Genomic DNA, 18,602 nt, shown 5'->3' with positions numbered 1-18,602 from the left:
AGGGAGGACTCGCAGGCCATCAACAACACTCTGATCTCCGTAGCAGGGGTGCTGGCAGACATGGCCAACATTATGAGGGAGGCAGTGTCACACCAGCAGGCCCCTGCCACTACCCATTCATCTGAACAGCCCTCCTCTTCTGCTGCCGCTAGAGGCCTAGAAGCCCCGCCACAGGACCCACGGGCACCAGCACCCCTCACCCTGCAGAAGGTGAACCACCCCGCAAACGTTCCCTGTGAACCAGACAGAAGCCAGAGACACTTGCCAAGACCACCGTCAGGAAATGAGACTCTCCTGAGTATCCCCCTCGTGTCCCACTCAGTCACCTTGTCCACCTTGAGCTGCCATTGCTCACCTTCCTATGTCCCCATGGACAATGCACCTGTGCTACGAAGAGACTGGAACAATACCCTGGACCTTCCTCCATCATCACCACATCCCATTGCACTTTTCCCTCTATAAATTAGCACTGCAATAAACACCCATTGGAAAAAAAATTGACTTCGAGTTTGTCATGTACTTCAAATATGTATTGATTGAAGCAGCTACAACCATTGCAAATGAACTGTTCATAGAATGAGTATACAACTAATGACCTGTAGCTAGCTGTTGTGATCACATCAGGAGTATTTGTCAAATCACCAACATCTGCAAAATGAATATCCAGAGGTAAAAGTAAGTGGGCAAAGAAGTAGGAAATGCCAATATGCCAATGCCACACAGAATACAACTATAGAAATGTAAAGTTGCACTATCTCACCTGTGTGTCATTGGAAGTACTGACGGATCACAGATGTTCTGTTGTCCACATCCTCATCCTCTGTCTCCTCATCCTCACTGTCCACAGGGTCCACTGCTGCCACAGGGGCATCTACAGTCTCCTCCTCCTGCAGAAAAGGTACATGCAGTCTGAGGGCCAGGTTGTGCAACATGCAGCATGCCACTACTATCTGGCAGACCTTCTTGAGTGACTAGCACAGGGATCCACCTTTCAGATGGAGGCACTGGAACCTGGCATTCAGGAGGCCAAAGGTCCTTTCAATGAGCCTTCTGGTTCGCCCATGTGCCTCATTATAACATTCTTCTGCCCTTGTCCTGGCTTTCCTCACAGGGGTCAGCAGCCATGATAGGTTTTGAGGGACAATATTTAGCCACACACTATCCTATATGGCCAACACCATATCCATACACCAACATGTACTGGTTGGGAACCAGGACTCACCTATTAGCCACACCCTGTGCCTCTGTAGTTGAGACATCACGTTTTGGATGCTGCTAATCCTCAGGAGAAAGGCATCATGCACCCACCCTGGATACTTAGCATTGACGTGGGGGATGTACTGGTCTGCCAGGCACAATATCTGCATAATAATGGAATGGACACTCATACGATTCCTGAACACCTGTTCATTGAGGGGCACAAATGCAATATGTGTTCCGTTAATTACACCAATTATATTGGGGGTATGTCCCATTGCATAGAATCCAGCCTTCACAGTGGCCAAATCCTCAACGTGGGGGAATGCAATGTGGCTGCACATGTGTTTTATCGGGGCAGACAACACTCTTGTCAGCACAACTGAGAACATTGGCTGTGACTTTCCTGCTACCAAGCCCACTGTCACTTGGAAAGAACCAGTTGCCAGGAAATGGAGAACTGGTAGCACTATCAGAAGAGGGGGGATCCAAGTGGGGTAATGGATAGCAGCTATCAGGTCAGGCTCCAATTGGGCACACAGCTCTGTGATTGTGGCCCTGTCCATTCTATAGGTGAGTATTATGTGTCTGTCCTCCAGTGTAGCCAAGTCCACCATAGGTCTGTACACAGGAGTATGTCTCCATCTTCTATTCATCCGCAGCAGTAGGTATCTAAGGGACAAAAGTGAGGAGGCTGTCACAAACTGATCAATGGAGCCACAACAGCAGTCTGCAATGTGCAAACATGTTAGGGGACAGTGAGATTTGTGAAGTATGTGCCTATTAACCTGTGATGCAGCATTAATCCATAGGCCTGCCCCCCTGAAATGGCATCCACCTGTCCTGTGTGGAGGGACAGGTGGAAGTGAGGTAATGCCGCTGATGTTGTGCGCCTTGGCAGTAGGTGGCTGTGAACCGCCATGCAGTTCCTCATTGGTTATGATTGGGCCCTATGGGGTACAGTGGCCAATGGTGATCTACCCCAGTGGTGATGGTATGCACCGCCGCAGACGTGACTGCCATTTTCTATCAGTTTTATCACTTCTTTCCTGACCTTCCATAGGAGAGGAACTACACTGCATGTGCTGCTGTGACCTGTGTCTGGAACCTACCATGGCCCGTGTGACCAGGGAAAGGGCCCCAGCCTTCACTTTGGAAGAGTTGGAGCGACTGGTGGACGGGGTCCTACCCAGTACGGACTGCTGGATGGGCCTCCAGACCAACAGGTGAGTACACTGTGGGCATGATGCATGTGGCAAGAATGCATGGAGTTGTGTATGTAAAGGCCTCGTGTAAGGGGGATGGGTGGATGTCCTCTTGGCGGTGTACACATTGTGTGCTGGGCTATGGGTGTGCCACTGGTGATGGAAAAGGATATGGTGGGCCATTTGTGATTCTGGCTGGACTGTTTGTCTAATGGTGTTCTCCTGTCTGTATTGCGTCTGCAGGTCAGCGCCCGTCAAAAAAGGGAATATGGCGTGCCATCGCCAACGACGTGTGGACCGTGGGGGTTTATGGAAGGCGAGGCACCCACTGTCGCAAACGGTGGGCACAGAAGACCGCAGAGGCCCAGCTGGGGATGGCCTCCCAACGAGGAAGGGGTACCCATCGGACCCTGACCTCCCCCTGATGGCCCTCATACTGGAGGTGGCCTACCCTGAGCTGGATGGGTGCTTGAGGGCATCACATCAGCCCCAAGGGGGTGAGTACAGTGGCCATCATTTTCATGGCTGGTAGGGTGTTTGCTGAGTTGTGGTTGTGTGTCAGTGGGTGCCTCTAGGACAGGGCAGACATAGCTGTGTAGGTACTCTGGTGGCTAAGGGTTTGATTATGAAATACTTCTTACGTAGCTTGTCAGTATTCACTACTGGTCAGGGCTGTGTGGGTCCCAGGTGTGCTGCAGTTGGCGGTGTATACCCCTCCTCATTCCTTGTTAAGTAGCCATTTGACTGGTAGTGCAATGCATAGTGTATAGGCCTGTTCCCTGTGTGTGAGGGTGTTGTGTACGCCAACGGTGTTGTTGCAGTACTTGACCCCATGTATCCTTTGTCTCTCTCCCCCCTTTCTTGTTTTGTCTTCCCGTAGTTATGTACATTAGCATCATCTGGCAGGGGAGCAGAGGCAGAAGACATAGAGGGAGCTGCATCCCACAGGACCATGGAGGCCGAGTCCACTGACGATGAGGGCACCAGTGGGACAGAGGGTGAGGGGAGCACCACGGCAGAGACTGGAGGGGGCAATACAGACTCAGATACCTCCTCCGATGGGTGCTCCCTGGTGGTGGCGAACACCCCTGTGACCACCCCAGCTGCAGGTACATCCGTCACCACCATACCAGCACCGCGCTCTCAGTAGCCCCTCAGCGAGTTGCCCATGCCTGCTCACCCAGGAGGGTGGGCATCTACTTCACCACAGTCACCTCAGGCCCTGCCCCAGTGAGCCCTGCTGCCCTGAGTGAGAAGGCTATTGACCTCCTAAGATCCATCACTGTAGGGCAAACAACCATTGTGAATGCCATCCAGGGGCTGGCAGCTGAGATGCAGCAATCTAATGCATTCTTGGAGGGCATTCACAGTGGATTGGCGGCCCAACAGAGTTTGATCCAGGATCTGGCCTCCTCTCTGATGGGAGCCATTGTACCTGTTTCACCCGCCCCCCTCCAATTTCCACTTCCCAGTCCCATTCTCCTCAACCCCAACCCATCCCAAGCACACAGCAAGACGAGCATGCACACAAGACAACACCCAAGAGTGTCACAGGCAAACACAAGCACCACACTTCATCCCACAGTCACTCACACAAACAACATTCATTTGCAGACACAACAACATCCACTATTTCCACTGTCTCCTCCTCCGCTTCCTCCACTTCCCACCCAGTTACGTCTGCACTCAAACCTGCATGCACTACATCAATATCCACTACCAGCATCATCACCCCACCAAGCAGAACACACACCTCACTGGCAGACACCTCCACAACATCCATGCACACGTCCCCTGTGTCCTCTCCCACTGTGTCGGCCCCCCTCCTAAAGTACACAAACGAAAGCACTCAGACACCCAACAACCATCCACCTCACAACAGCATACAACCCATGCACCTGCACCCAAATACAGCTGGCAAACACCTCCAAGAACAACTCCCTCATCCTCCACTCACCATCACCCCTCCCTCTTGCCACCCCAATGTCCCTAAAAAGCTTTTCCTTTCCCAGATTGACTTCTTCCCTACCCCTCCACCCCCGTCCTGCATGTATGGGCAGGGTAGCAAGGACCCGGCCAAGCACCTCAGCCAAACTGTTCACGGGCCCAGTGGTAGCGGCACCTACTCGTGGTGGAAATTATTCCTGGCCATACTGAAGGGGAAGGAGCCTGCACCAGCCACAAAGAAGGGTAAGGAACCTGCACCAGCCACAAAGAAGGGTAAGGAGATTGCACCAGCCACAAAGAAGGGGAAGGAGCCTGCACCAGCCACAAAGAAGGAGAAGGAGCCTGCACCAGCTGCAGAGAAGGAGCCTGCACCAGCAGCTGTCACAAAGCCCCCTCCTCCAGCCATGGTTTTGCAGCCGTCAGAGAGTGCAGGGGCTGAGCATGAGCCTCCCACATCCACCACCACAGTGCAGCCATCGGAGGGTGCAGGGGCTGAGAAGGAGCCTCCCATATCCACTACCACAGTGCAGCCATCGGAAGGGGCAGGGGCTGAACAGGAGCCTCCCCCAACCATCACCACAGTGCAGCTGTCACTGCCGGCGGACGCCATATAGTCCAGCTTCTAAGGGCTACTGTGCGACTGCCCCCTCCAGAGCCAGTGCGATATTCACCCACCTGAGAGACTGTGGCCTTGCATTCCCCAGGACCAAGCACAGGGCATGTTGCCCCCTCCAGAACCAGTGGTCTTGTTTCCGCATCCGGCTGAGGTGCCCCCTTCTCCCTCTGAGGTACCTGCCTATTTGACAACTGATGCCCCTGCAGTGTCCTCACCGTATTGGGGCAGAATTCGAATTGGGCCTTGGACTTCGCCCTATGGCCATGTGGGCCATGTAAACTATAGACTAGGCAATGTCCCTTTTTTTGTAAGTGTATACAGTTCTGTTTATTCTGTAAATCGGATTGTTGATTTTATTGTTGGACTGATTACACTCATTTTCATAAATTCCTATTGCCTTTGCATTATTCTGCAGATTTTCGTGATCAAATTGTTTTTATAATATATTTGGTTGTGTGTAAGGTGTGTGTGTGTGTCAGGTGTGTGTTGTGCGTCTGTGTGTGTCACTCTCGCTTTCCTCCCATCCTCCCTTGTGTGCCAGTCAGCTGTACTCGTCGTCGTCCTCTTCGCCGGTGTTGGTGTGCCAGGTGGAGAATAAAGTAGAAGATCATCAGGAAAACTTGCAGTTCAGTTTCTATGGCGGTGTGGTTCTTCCCTGTGTCTCCAATGGTGAGTCCTTTGACTTTTGTGCTCTGTTTCCACCAGACTTTTGATGGCGGTGGTACTGCCCCAAAAAAGGTGGCAGATTGCAGTGTCAAAATATGGTGGGTGGTACTTTGTCTTCCTCCTGGCTGTAGGTGGCTATGGCTGTGGTTCCTGTTGTTTCCGCCCTGGCGGTCGGTTTGGTACTTTGGCTGTATATCAGAGATATCACTGCCATGGTCATAATTTGGCGGTAGTTACTGCCAGCCTGTTGGCAGTATTATTACTTCCTTATCATCCACAGCCAGGGTCATAATGAGGGCCTATGTGTCTGATTATGAATCAGGCAGAGTTAAATTACTATCTGAAACCAATTTAGAAAAATCACAGGAGACTTTGGCTACCTCCTGTTTATATATCTATCATAAGGGCAGCTGAAGAAAAAACATTTTATGACACAGGCACACACACAAAGTAGAGGTTATATTACATCATGCAAATAACAACTCACGTTGCTTCAGTCACATTACACTCTTCTTCAACACATTTTAGTTACTGGGGCTACGTTTTGCTATGTAAACTACTACTGGGAATGTCTTTATACAGATACTTTTGAGCATACTTTCTGAATTCCCTCATCTGCTAAATTGTTTCAGAAGCACACTTGTCAGCCTGTCAGAGAGAAGAACCTTCAATGTTCAGCTGCAAAATGTCAGACATTTAAAATCCTCTATATAAGGATGCATCTGCACCAGACTACCTAGGGTTTGAAGAGAGGTCTAAATTAGTGTGTATATTGATATTTATACTGACCCTCGAATTACCAATGTATAACTTACGTTCAAGCACTGTGCAACTGTACATGCTTACTGTGCTTCAGACACATTACTCCTAATCATAGTCCGTGCAATCAATTGTGCAATCACTCGTGTGCAAAATCCATATTTCACAAAGGTGCAGACACGCAATTCTTGAAAGGTAAAGTCACAAAATTCGCTGATTGAAAGATTAGAAATTGCAAATTCATATTATGTCAAATGACAGGGGTGCTTTTCCTGATGCCTACATTGTGCCAAATGTCATAATCCGTTACAATTTAATCAATCCTTGTCTCAGAGAAATGTATCAAATATATAATGACAAAGACACATTTATAACATTGTAACCACTCAAATCAATATCATTAGTCTCAGGCATTTCTTTTCTATCTCTCACTGTACTAGAGACATCAAAGATGGACACGCAGTTATGCGTCTTTATTACTACAATTATTAATGCATTTCCCAACATTAAAATCAATTATAAATCTTGTCTCCGCGTTTCTAGTTCTCTGTCACCCTCTTGGGGATGTTTCTTTATGTGTCTTCTTCCATATTTTTCGAATCCCTTATAAAACCCTGTTACATGATTAGCCATAAGGAAACTCATATCAAAATTTGCAATTTCTTGATTGCGCTTTCAACATATAACTTCCCACAATCACATTCAAGGCCATATAGTACAAACTCAGTGGTACGTCTTCTTCTGTCTTGTATCACAATCTTTTGCCCCTCTATTGTTCTATATTTCTTCTTATTCTGGCCAAACCTGCATGCTTTGCACACATCACATTTTACAAAGCCCTTCCCTTGGTCTCTTAACAGGTCCACTGAGTTCCTTCTAGGGTAATGGAAACTGTGGGCCTGAATACAACCCTGGCAGGTATGAGACTGCCAGGGCCACAGTGGAGGTTGGACCACCTCCAAAGCCTCCAAAGCTGCAGTCCAGCCTCCACATTCCGACTGTGGCGGAGTCGCCACGGTCAGACCGTCAACACTGCCAGTTTTCCGCCAGCCTCCAGCCGCCAGCCATGCGGTCTCAGTGGTTTGTAATCTGCCACGGTGGCGCTGCCGCCCTGGGGATTACCACTCCCCAATCCGCTAGCCTTTTCATGGCGGTTAGACCACCATAGAGTAGCTCACGAAATGGGGGCATCCAAGTACCAAGTGCATAAGCAGTGCAGGGGCCCCTATGGACAGCCCCGTGACGCTTTTCATTGCCCGAATTACAGGCAGTGGAAAGCGCAACAGGTGCTGCTGCACCAACCACACCGCCACATTTCCGCTGGCTCGATTACGAGCCGGTCTCCGCCACCCTCCAAACTTGTAATGAGGGCCTGTGTGTCATAATTTTGCAGTTCTTCGATAGGTGATGCTGATATTTGGACCCACAATCCCCTGACAATTGCTATTGTGTAATTATAGTTAGGACCACTTTTGCATAGAAAAAGCATTTTTTTTCTAATATCTTTGGTGCTGTTTGACAAATGTTCAAGAAAACTTTCCAAAAAATGTTCTTCCATATCAGCTCCTAACTGGAAAGCTTTGGAGTGACCTGTCAGGTGGGGCCCAATAAAAAGTGGGGAGGTCCTAAAACATAGTTTCCCTATTCATTTTTCCATTTGCAAATTACACACAGCCACAGCCCAAACAGCTAAACGGACTACACTAAATTTGGAAGAAGTTAGATCTTGGTCCAGAAAGTGTTCTTTTTTTGTGAATTGTTGTATATTTCAATCTGTGGAGGATCCAGAGCACTGACAGAGCCCGCGACAAGCTCTAGGTGGCTGCTACCACACCAGCAATGATGGCAGCAGCTGCCATAGGTCTCAAGACTCCCTTGTCCTGTAAAAAAAAATATGTAAAAGGGCAGGATAGGGATACCCTGTCCTCTAGGTCTGACTGGGGGGCGGGCAGAGGAGACAAAAAATTATATTTGTTTGACATTTTACTTTGAATTTGTGGTGGACATGTGGCAGTCTCCCTTAGCTTCTATGAGGTCCTGAGACTCCCTTCCCTGGGGCTGATGTCATATTAAGTTGTGGGGGCTTGTCACCGGGTCTCTATGATGGTCTGACATCCCATCCAACTAGTAATAAGTGGGGGTGTTCTGGCCCCCTCCCCTAACCTCTTCGAAACCCCACGGACACACATGCCCTGAGACCCATATTATATTAAGGGGAGGGGTGGTGCATGTCCCTACTTCCTGCCCCTTTTGGAGGCCCTTGCAACCTCATCTCCCAGAGCTGGAACTTTAAAATATGTGGGGGAAACGCTGTTCCTCTTCCCATCAGCACCATTCAAATCTATTCCTACATTCAAAAAAGAACAAAACCACTTTCTTAACTAGTACTTCCTTCTTTCCTCCTTCTAGTTACCATACTTCTTCCTCGAACAGTAGATTATGACATATTTTAGCTGAATACTACAAGAACTTTGAAATCATTTCCGTATTTCCTTGTGAGGTAATCTGGTTATCATTAAAGTGGGTAATGGTAATATCTGTTCACCAAGAAATGTCAGAAGTGGAGTAAGATGTTCTAAATAGCAAGTGAGTTTTCTTTATTGATATACCCAGAAAATTGTGAGTTATCACTAGACAAGGTCACTGAAAGTCACTGGGTCTGACCATCCTACCCCTACCTAGAGCTTTTTGCTCCTCAGAGCTCACTCCAAATCTACTACTTGTTGGTGTGCACTCACTCTTCGGTGACCATCACAAGTAAAAAGTGAAGGTGTGGTCTCCAGAGATACTTTGAGGCATGTCACTTCAAACAACACTAGCACAAATTGTGGGTCCGATTACAGTTAGATCACTAACTTCAAATGTAGATTATATACCTGCACATTTCTGATAGCAAAACATTGGTAAATTAGTGTGTGCTTAATTTGCACCTAACTAGAACTAGATAATAAACTAATTGTGGAACCTGTTCTTCTTCATTATTGCATATGCAAACAGTCAAATCACATTATTTGCTCTCACAATTTGTGCAAGGTTACCTCCAACTCCAAATCAAGTGAGCACTCATCTGCATTTTGCGTAATCATCATAATCCTGTTTTAGACTCAAACATGAATTTGTACCTACAGCGGAATTAGTGGCCCACTCATGACCAAAAAGGAGAAAGAGGAAAATAGATAAAAAAAATTAAAGGACAAAACAAAGAGAGGAGTAAGTTAAATTAATAAAACAAGAACAAGGAGTAGCATAAAAATTCAAAAGGTAAGCTCCAGAAAAATGTAACATAACATCACTCTTCATCCAAGTAATTTGGGATGAGCTAGAGGGGAGACTGGCACAGTGGCTTTTGCCACATCGGTCATGCAGTCAATGTGTCATAGATCAAAAATATTCTGACATATTAATTCCCCCATGTATAACAAGAAGGAAGGGAATACCTGCCACTTTGGTTCCTAGAGGAAGTAATGGGGGACCACTAGGCAGCCTGCAGGGATATGGGAGCACAGCACATCAGCAAAATCAGCACCTGTAGGGCTACCTGTAATGACGCACAGTTTTGGGGCCTGTGAGATGCACAGTGTACTGAAGGCTTTGTGGGTAGGGGAGTTGGTGATGTGCAGGGGAGCAATGACATCTGAACAAAAAGCATGAAAGACTGCAGCACTTAATTGGTTAGAAAAAATAGTGCTGGGGCTAACAGTTTTTCTCTGAAGACCTCTGCTGGTGCTAGAAAATGTGGGGGTACCAAATATAAAGGCTGTCTAGTCTATTCCACCTGATTTCGCTTTTATCCATCTCCATTCCATTACCGTTTATAGCACTCGTGATGACAGTTCTTTTTCATTCATGCTTTCTCCTTTGTCACTCTTTTTCTGTCTTTCTTTTCTTTCTCTTTCTCCTTTTCCCTTTCTCTGCTTCTCTCGATATCTTTCTCTGGATACAAATTTAAGCGTGAAAAATAAGTCACAGTCACGGAAATGAGTGCTGGTGGGCCCAACCTGCAATCACCAGCTCAAATTAAGCACCATGTGGTTCATTTACGTAGGTAGTGGATGACTTTCTCAATGTGACGGCATTGATAAGGTCCATCTGTCTTCCACTGCTTCTGGTATACCCACTGACACACAATTATATTCAGCAGGCACATGTGTTTCACACATTTTTCTAAAGGAGTCCTGTTGTTTGTGCTTTAAGCTCCTTCAGAAACCAAGAGCTGGTACCTGAAAGAGATTATGAGTGACATGCTCAGTGTTGGTTCTTGTTTATGAGCAAAACGTTCCCTTTTTTCTCAGAAGTTATTTATGGATATTTGAGTTCAATCACATTATGAATAAGGAATAAGGGGAAGCGCGTCAGGTGCCGGGAGGAGAGTCCAGGGCAGGAGCCCTTTAAATTGATAACAGCGCTCCCGCCGCCGCGGGAAGCGCGTCAGGTGCCGGGAGGAGTGTCCAGGGCAGGAGCCTTTAAATTGATAACAGCGCTCCCGCCGCCGCGGGAAGTGCGTCAGGTGCCGGGAGGAGTGTCCAGGGCAGGAGCCCTTTAAATTGATAACAGCGCTCCCGCCACCGCGGGAAGCGCGTCAGGTGCCGGGAGGAGTGTCCAAGGCAGGAGCCCTTTAAATTGATAACAGCGCTCCTGCCGCCGCGGGAAGCGCGTCAGGTGCCGGGAGGAGTGTCCAGGGCAGGAGCCCTTTAAATTGATAACAGCGCTCCCGCCACGTGGGACGCGCGCGGGCGGCGCCGGGCGAAGCCCGGGCCAAGGGCGGGCCCGTCCTTGCCCATCATTGCCAGGAAGAGGCAGGGCAGGGCCACCCCCCTGACATCCATTCAAAGACGTCCGGATTAGGCAGCTCACACATACATGGCTGCCTGAAGGTACTGTGCCGGCGATTACTCCTAAAAAAGGTATTTTTTTTATAGAGGGTTCTAGGGTGGAAGTCCCCCTTTATTGGTGTAGCGTTCTCAACATTATCTGCTAGATTCCGGAGAGGGGCTGGGCCGGGCCTCTGCCTCCTCATTTTCAGCAAGAGGTCTGCTTGTATTTATGAGAGTAAAATTTATATTTTAACATCTGTCATATGAGAAGTTAATATTCATTATTTAGTTTTACCCCCACTAGACCTTCTTTTAAACTCTTTTATTACAAATACTTATTGTGGATCTGGTTCCATCAGAGCCGAAGCATTATATAGGGGGCTCAAGATATGGGAAAATGTAAGGCATCAGAACCCCTAAGGGGGAAGGAGAAATCTACAAAAAAACTTAGGAATGCGGGCGAGAACTGTACTATAGCTGAAATTGATGATCTTATTGAGGAGGTAGAGTCACTACTATGTAATAGGGCCACCTCCCGGGAAGGTCCTGATAAAAAGATTACCTCTTATTACACAAAGAAAGTCGAATTAGAGGAAGACAAACTGATAGAGAGTGTTAGCCAGCAAGAGGGGGAGGTACCGCCCGATATTAGGACAGATAGCCCTAAAGATGCTACAACTCGAACCATACACCCACGCACCATAGATAGTATTAGAAAGAAGGGCCATACGCAGGAGAGTGAAGTTGTGTGCTCCAATAAATACGCAGTCTTGGCAGAACTCGTTAGTAATAAAGCACAGAATGTACAAGAGGGGGAATCCGTGGATGAGCCATACCCAACCATCCCAATAGTACAGTCAGCTAGAGAGAGGACATCTCCACCCAATCAAGAACCAGTGAATTATTTAAAACATAAAACAAGAACTCTAGCAGATCTTTATGATCTACTTTTTGGATTAATCCAGGAAGTTAGGGAATTGAAACTTGAAGTAAGAACCTTATCAAATATTGTGGAAAAGGAGGGGGGTAGGGGAACCCACAGAGCTCAGAGCGAAAAGGAGACCCCCCTTGCACCATTTCATCCACAAGGTAGACCTACTCGTCCTCAAGGTTTGAATACCGACCCCAACCCTATCCCAGTTATAGCTAAGATTTTACACCAATCACAGGGATGTATGAGAGGGGTAAATAAGGAAAATATCGGATTACGTAACTATCCTAGAAACAACACTGGTGTTCTACGCCAAGAAATAGGGAATCTTCGAAGAGAACCCTCCTTGGAAACAGGGCTACAAAAAGGAAATGTGGAACCTACTCTGAACCCCTATCCCCAAGCACACAATGATCGTATCCTTCGCACCACATGGAGCCGTCATTTCGAGGGGGAAAAGTGTCCTACTAGGACCAATGTTGTGTATCTGTTAAATGCTCCGAAACTGTCCCAAAATAGCATAGAAGACGAGGATTCCTTAAAGAATAAGCTTATACACTGGATTAGGACCAAAAGACACTGCCTATCTATAATTCGTTCAGATATTAGGGGGGCAGAAAGAATGCCAGGAGAGACGGGGAAACAGGACGTTATTGCATTGATACTTAAGGATGAAAGATTAATCGAAGGCTTGCTTGATATGGAACAGAGAATCACCACCCCCAAAATTAATGCCATGAGATTTAGCCCGGACCCATTCATTACCAAATCTTTAGTCCAGAGGGCTAAGTATAATAATAATGGGGGATTGCAAAAGAGAAATGGAGATTCCAATCTTGAAAGAGTAGATTGACTAACCCAGCTAGATCAGGCACAAGTGGGACCAAATGGGGACTCAACAGTAGCTGAGCCCCATGAAGGGAATGATCTTCATGCTAGTGGGGTAGGGAGTACAGTGGAGTCTACGCCCTGTAGGAAAGAATCAATAGCATACCTGAGTCCTACTTCTAATGTCACGACCTTAAATGGAAGGGGAACAGTCACTATGATCTCCTGGAACGTAGCAGGCTTAAAAAGTAAGCTTATAGATCTTGAATGGCAGGACTACATTGATCATTATCATGTTTGTCTCTTCCAAGAGACTTGGCTTAAGGACCCACCGTATAAATTGGGATATAAAACCGTTTTTATTAGTGCAACTTCAGCTGCCAGAGGGAGGCCGTCCGGGGGGTTGGTTGCATGGGTGAAAATGTCATTAAATGCCGAGATACGTATGCAAGTCAAAGAGTCAGAGGATATTTTGTGGTTGGTATTGGGAAAAAAAATAAGGTATCATCCCACTTGTTCAATGTGTATATAAGGCCTAGAAGGACAAATTTTGAGTCTCCTGAAATAAATTTATTAGATGACTTGCTCAAAAAGATCCCAGTAGGAGAGACAATTATGATAGGGGGTGACCTTAATTGTAACTATGAACCTATAATTGGATTCGAACATCTAGCAGAAGAAGAAGATCGAATGAGAGCAATTCCTTATCTAACAATAGAAAAAACTGTCCCTGGCACAGTGGCCGCCCTGCAACTCATGGGCCTCACTTTAAAGCACGGACTGAGGGCGTGTAATGGCAGAGTGGGTGAAGGAGGCCTTAACTTGGATACCTTCCAGAGAGGCAACTCAACCTCGAAAATAGACTACATTATGCATAGCATAAGTACATGGGGAAGATTAGTGACTTTTAAAATAGACAAAAGAAGGGAAAGCGATCACTTCCCGTTAATAATTGAACTCAGGGGCCACCTCCTGGATCTGGAACATATAGAATATGCTAAGGTGGAGTTACAACCCACCCTCAGCAATAATAGAAGGGTTGTAAAATGGCCAGCAATATTAGGCAACTTGGACACTATGACAAATATCTACAATACATTTTCTGATCTTTTGGAGCCTTATGCTAAAAAAAAATGTATTGATATCCCTATTACGGCCATCCATCAGTCAATGAGCACAGCACTAAGACCATTCCTGACCAAACAGTTACAGCATAAGCATAAAAAGGAGAAGGTGCAAACCACCCCAATTAGTCCATGGTATACCATCAAATGGAGGGAGGGGAAAACAGTACTGATAGAGTCTTTAAAGCAAAAAAATCAACTAGCTGTTCAACAGGCAAGGGCCAGCTACAAAAAAATACTGACAACAGCCCAAAGTAATTGGGAGGATCAAAAATGGCAAGATCTGCTGGAAGCAGCCAAAAGTAATGACGCTATGACCTTCTGGAAAATAGTTACTCACTGCAGCAAAGTGGGGATATTTAATACAGAACATCATATAGACCCCAAAGCATGGGTTAACCATTTTACATACCTTTATTCTGATCCCCCCAACCTTGACTTCTATCCCTCCAAGCATAAAATCCTAGCTACTTGGGGCATTCTACCCGAGATACAATTCAGCCTGGAGGAGACGGTGAATGCCATTAAAGCGATCAAGCCAGGAAAAGCCCCCGGTTTGGATAAGATCCCAGGGGATATGTTTAAACATAGTATAGAAATGTAATATATAAATCTTTTAAGTAACGCTATAGCAAGGGGGGGTCTAGTGCCTGAGACATGGAAAGGGGCAGAAATAATCCCAGTTTACAAAAAAGGATCTAGGGAAGATCCTGGGAATTACAGACCAATCAGCCTCATAGATGTTATGCAAAAAATCTACGCTAGACAGTTGCTGAATAGAATTAGTAGCTGGATAGAAGAAAACAGCATATTGACTATATATCAAGCAGGCTTTAGACAGCAGACGAGTACAATCGATCAGGCCTTTAGGCTACTGGCAATAATGTGGAAATACACTAAACTAATGAAGGGTCACCTCTATATCGCTTTTGTGGATTTGCGTGCAGCCTTTGATTTGGTGCCAAGAGACTCCTTATGGGCAGCACTAGGGAAACAGGGCATGCCGGGGAACCTCCTGTGCCAGCTAGAGAGGTTACACGAAAATACATTTGCAAAGGTTCGGTGGGGTCCAAAGGGAGAGTTGACAGACCCAATACCCATCAAGAGGGGGGTGAGACAGGGTTGTGTGCTCGCCCCAACTCTCTTCTCATTATATATTAATGATCTGGTCAAACACTTAAAACAAAGTAACCATGACTCGCCAAGACTGAATGGTGACCCAGTTCCTGCCCTCCTTTTTGCAGATGATACCATCTTATTATCTCAAACTCCCATGGGCTTGCAAACCCTATTAGGTAAATTTAGTGAGTACTGCAGTTTGAAGGGACTAGAAATAAACACAATCAAGACCAAATATCTGACTGTTAACCCCCATAAAGTACTCAAGAGAAACATTCGGATTAGAGGGCAGGAATTGGAACGAGTAAAAAACTTTAATTATCTAGGGATATTGCTTGATGCCAAGTTGTCATGGGCACCGCACGTCAATAAAGCTGCTACCTCCTTAGTCCACAGTTCCATGGCGATTAGCAAAAAATACAAATGTTCAAGATCTAGGATTGTTTCACCAGTATTTGAGATCTATAGGTACAAAGCACAGGCTGCTGCCTTATATGGTGCCGAACTCTGGGGATTTACAAATCTAACCCCACTGGTAACCCAGGAAAATAATTTCATGAGGGGGGTATTGGGACTCCCTCCATCTACTCCACTGATTCCTCTAACCTATGATATTAATATGAAACAAATAGGTAAACTGGCAGCCCTGAGGCCTTTGCTTTACTGGTGTAGACTTTGGACAACTCCTGAATTGATCCAATATAGGCAAGCACTAATCGAGATCATGGACTTGGACAAGACCATCTCCCTTCCGTGGCTCCACTACATTAGGCATTGCTTTTACAATCTAGGGCTGAAATCTTATTGGGAAGAACCGCATACACTCACAACACAATCTAAGATTCGACTAAAACAAGTATATTGGGACTTCACTCTATACAGCCCTCTCTACAGCAAGGACCTAGGTAGACTGACCTCAAGTTTCCTGGATATCAAACCATTACCGAGAGCTGAGGAATGGATAGATACTATGCAACCCAGGTGAGCAAAAGTCTTATTTATGAAGTTTCGATATGGGACTCTCCAGGTTAGGGCTTTTACTTCTAAATGGGGCCCCCTGAGTGGGAGAAGACATGAGGCGACATGTGAGCTGTGTAATATGGAGACTTCTGAAACGACGGATCATGTTCTTTTAACCTGCAAAGCTTATGATAAACCAAGGAGGAAATGGATTCCACCTATTTGCAGGAACGTAGGAATTAGAAACTATAATGAAGCAGCTAGATTCTTGAGATCTAGTACTATTCCATTTGTTGTCTTTGGTTTAAGCCGGTTTCTATTAGCAATTTCATTCATCAGAGACAAGGCGGGCCTGAGGCTCTAGGCGTTTTAACTTAGATAAAACCCCCACAGTTAATTTATGGTGCCCAAAATGATAAATGGGAGCCTTCTCCTGTAACTCAATGGACTCTGGATATACATTTTGCCAAGGATATATCTAGCCCAGGGGATATTGATAATGCTTGGGCAGAACATGAACTATAGAATAATTTTTCTTTTTAGCACAAGGACTGTAGTTATCGGAAGGATTTTAAGATTTTTAGAATGGCCATTTAACACTCATGGAATACGTTTTTAGGAAATAGTCCTCCCATAGTTAAGTAAACAAGTTCTTGATGGTACAGGAGGCGAATTTTAGGGTTTTATAAATAATGTAATTGATTGTTATTTATTGCTCTTAGGACTACCATTGGCCATTACTTAGATAATTTGATTTTAGTATTTAAGTGAATAATAATTGTTGCTGGAATAATGTGCTTTTTGTATTGCTTGATTGTATTTTCCTTTTATGGCTTTTAGCCGTATAAAGGCGTGAAACTGGAATAAGTTATTAAACTTTGCAGACTGATTTTATGTTTAAAGATACCAGCTTAATAATTTCATTTTTATGGTGGTATACCAAGCAGGTCTTGCCATTATTAAACAGGACAGGTGGGAAACCTAACGCTCCATGATCAACTGTTTGTTGCTGAGAAATGCGGGCATTTTCCAAATAGATGAACTACCTCCTAGTTGAGAAGTGCTGACAATTCCGATTCAAATTATAGTAATGTATACACTGGGCAAAGGACAGTTTCTCTTCATTATAAGAGCTACTGGAGAGTTCTTTGGGGGTGAAATGAGATGCTGTGAATAGAGAAAGGGAGCCGAGGGAGACCATGGTGAGCTTGGGAAACTTCAGCATGGTTGGACTTGGTTAGAGTTATCAGGGATCAGAAACAAAATTGAACAATAATGCTTATATGTGTAAAAATGATGTGTTGGTGATATTCTTCTTCTGAGGCTAATAATTTATTGCTGGGAAGGGAAGAGTGCACCGAACTGAACTAAAATAGAATCTGTTGGTTATAGAATTTTTCTTGACACCAGCCTTAATAAACTTGATTCAGGGAGATATCTTTCCTAAATCTGGGAAATTGTGACTACTGGATGGAATTCCTATGCCTGCATTGGGATCCGTGGCAAGTAGGTGGCATGGACTAAGCTAAACCAAGAAGCCTAGAATTGTGCAAATTTAGAGGGCTTTATGCGAATAGAACAGGGAGGTGCTCACGTTTGTTATGACATACCAACTAGGGCAGGAGTTGAGCTGCAACAAACAGGTTTCATAGGGCCAGTATGGCATCAGAAGAGGGGAGTGTGGACTGGTGCACCACCACCCTTTGAAACAGAAAACTGAAGGACAGTCATGTTCTTTAAGAAAGGGCAAGTGAGAGATTTGAACTCCAGTGCCTACAACTTCAGGGTGAATTGATAAATACAATTACACACATGGGTGGGAGACCACAAGCACACCACTCTCAAAAAATGGAATGAAGACAGCCATAAAGGGCAGTTATCTGGAGGAGAGATGAATCGTAACTGAGTGCCTGGCCACTGATGCAGATTACTGTTATCTAGACACCAAAACATCGGGATGAGCTGTGATAGGGGGGTGTTTGATCCCAAAGGGGGAGCAGAATAAGGAAAGGGCTATGGGCATAACATGGAGAATATGTGATGACAGGCATAGGGAACAGGCTAGGGTCGTATTGTGGACAGTGCACGGTGAGAAGAAGCCGCTTCAAAGGAATGGGTGGAATGCAGACAGTTGGGGAAAGATCCTAGAATGTTGTTTCCTCTGTGAACGTTATGGACAGTTGAAGGGGGCTTCATGCAAGCCAAATGAGGCTAATAACTGTAAAAAGTGAGGGGATGGGGCAAAAGGCCACCAAGTGTCGGAGCCAGAGAGCTATGAGGGGAGTGATGTGACTGAACACTAGGGAGAATAAGGTGCTCATTCTGAGCATCACAGATTTTGGTGCAAGATTAGCAGGAGCCAAGAAGTCATGATACAAGCTGGTATCCCTACACCAAGTATGAACAATTAGCTTGGGGCTATATGCTCAGAACAGT

This window comes from Pleurodeles waltl, chromosome 2_2, assembly GCF_031143425.1.
Source record: "Pleurodeles waltl isolate 20211129_DDA chromosome 2_2, aPleWal1.hap1.20221129, whole genome shotgun sequence".
NCBI classification, from domain to species: Eukaryota; Metazoa; Chordata; class Amphibia; order Caudata; family Salamandridae; genus Pleurodeles; species Pleurodeles waltl.
This window is presented reverse-complemented; position numbering follows the sequence as displayed.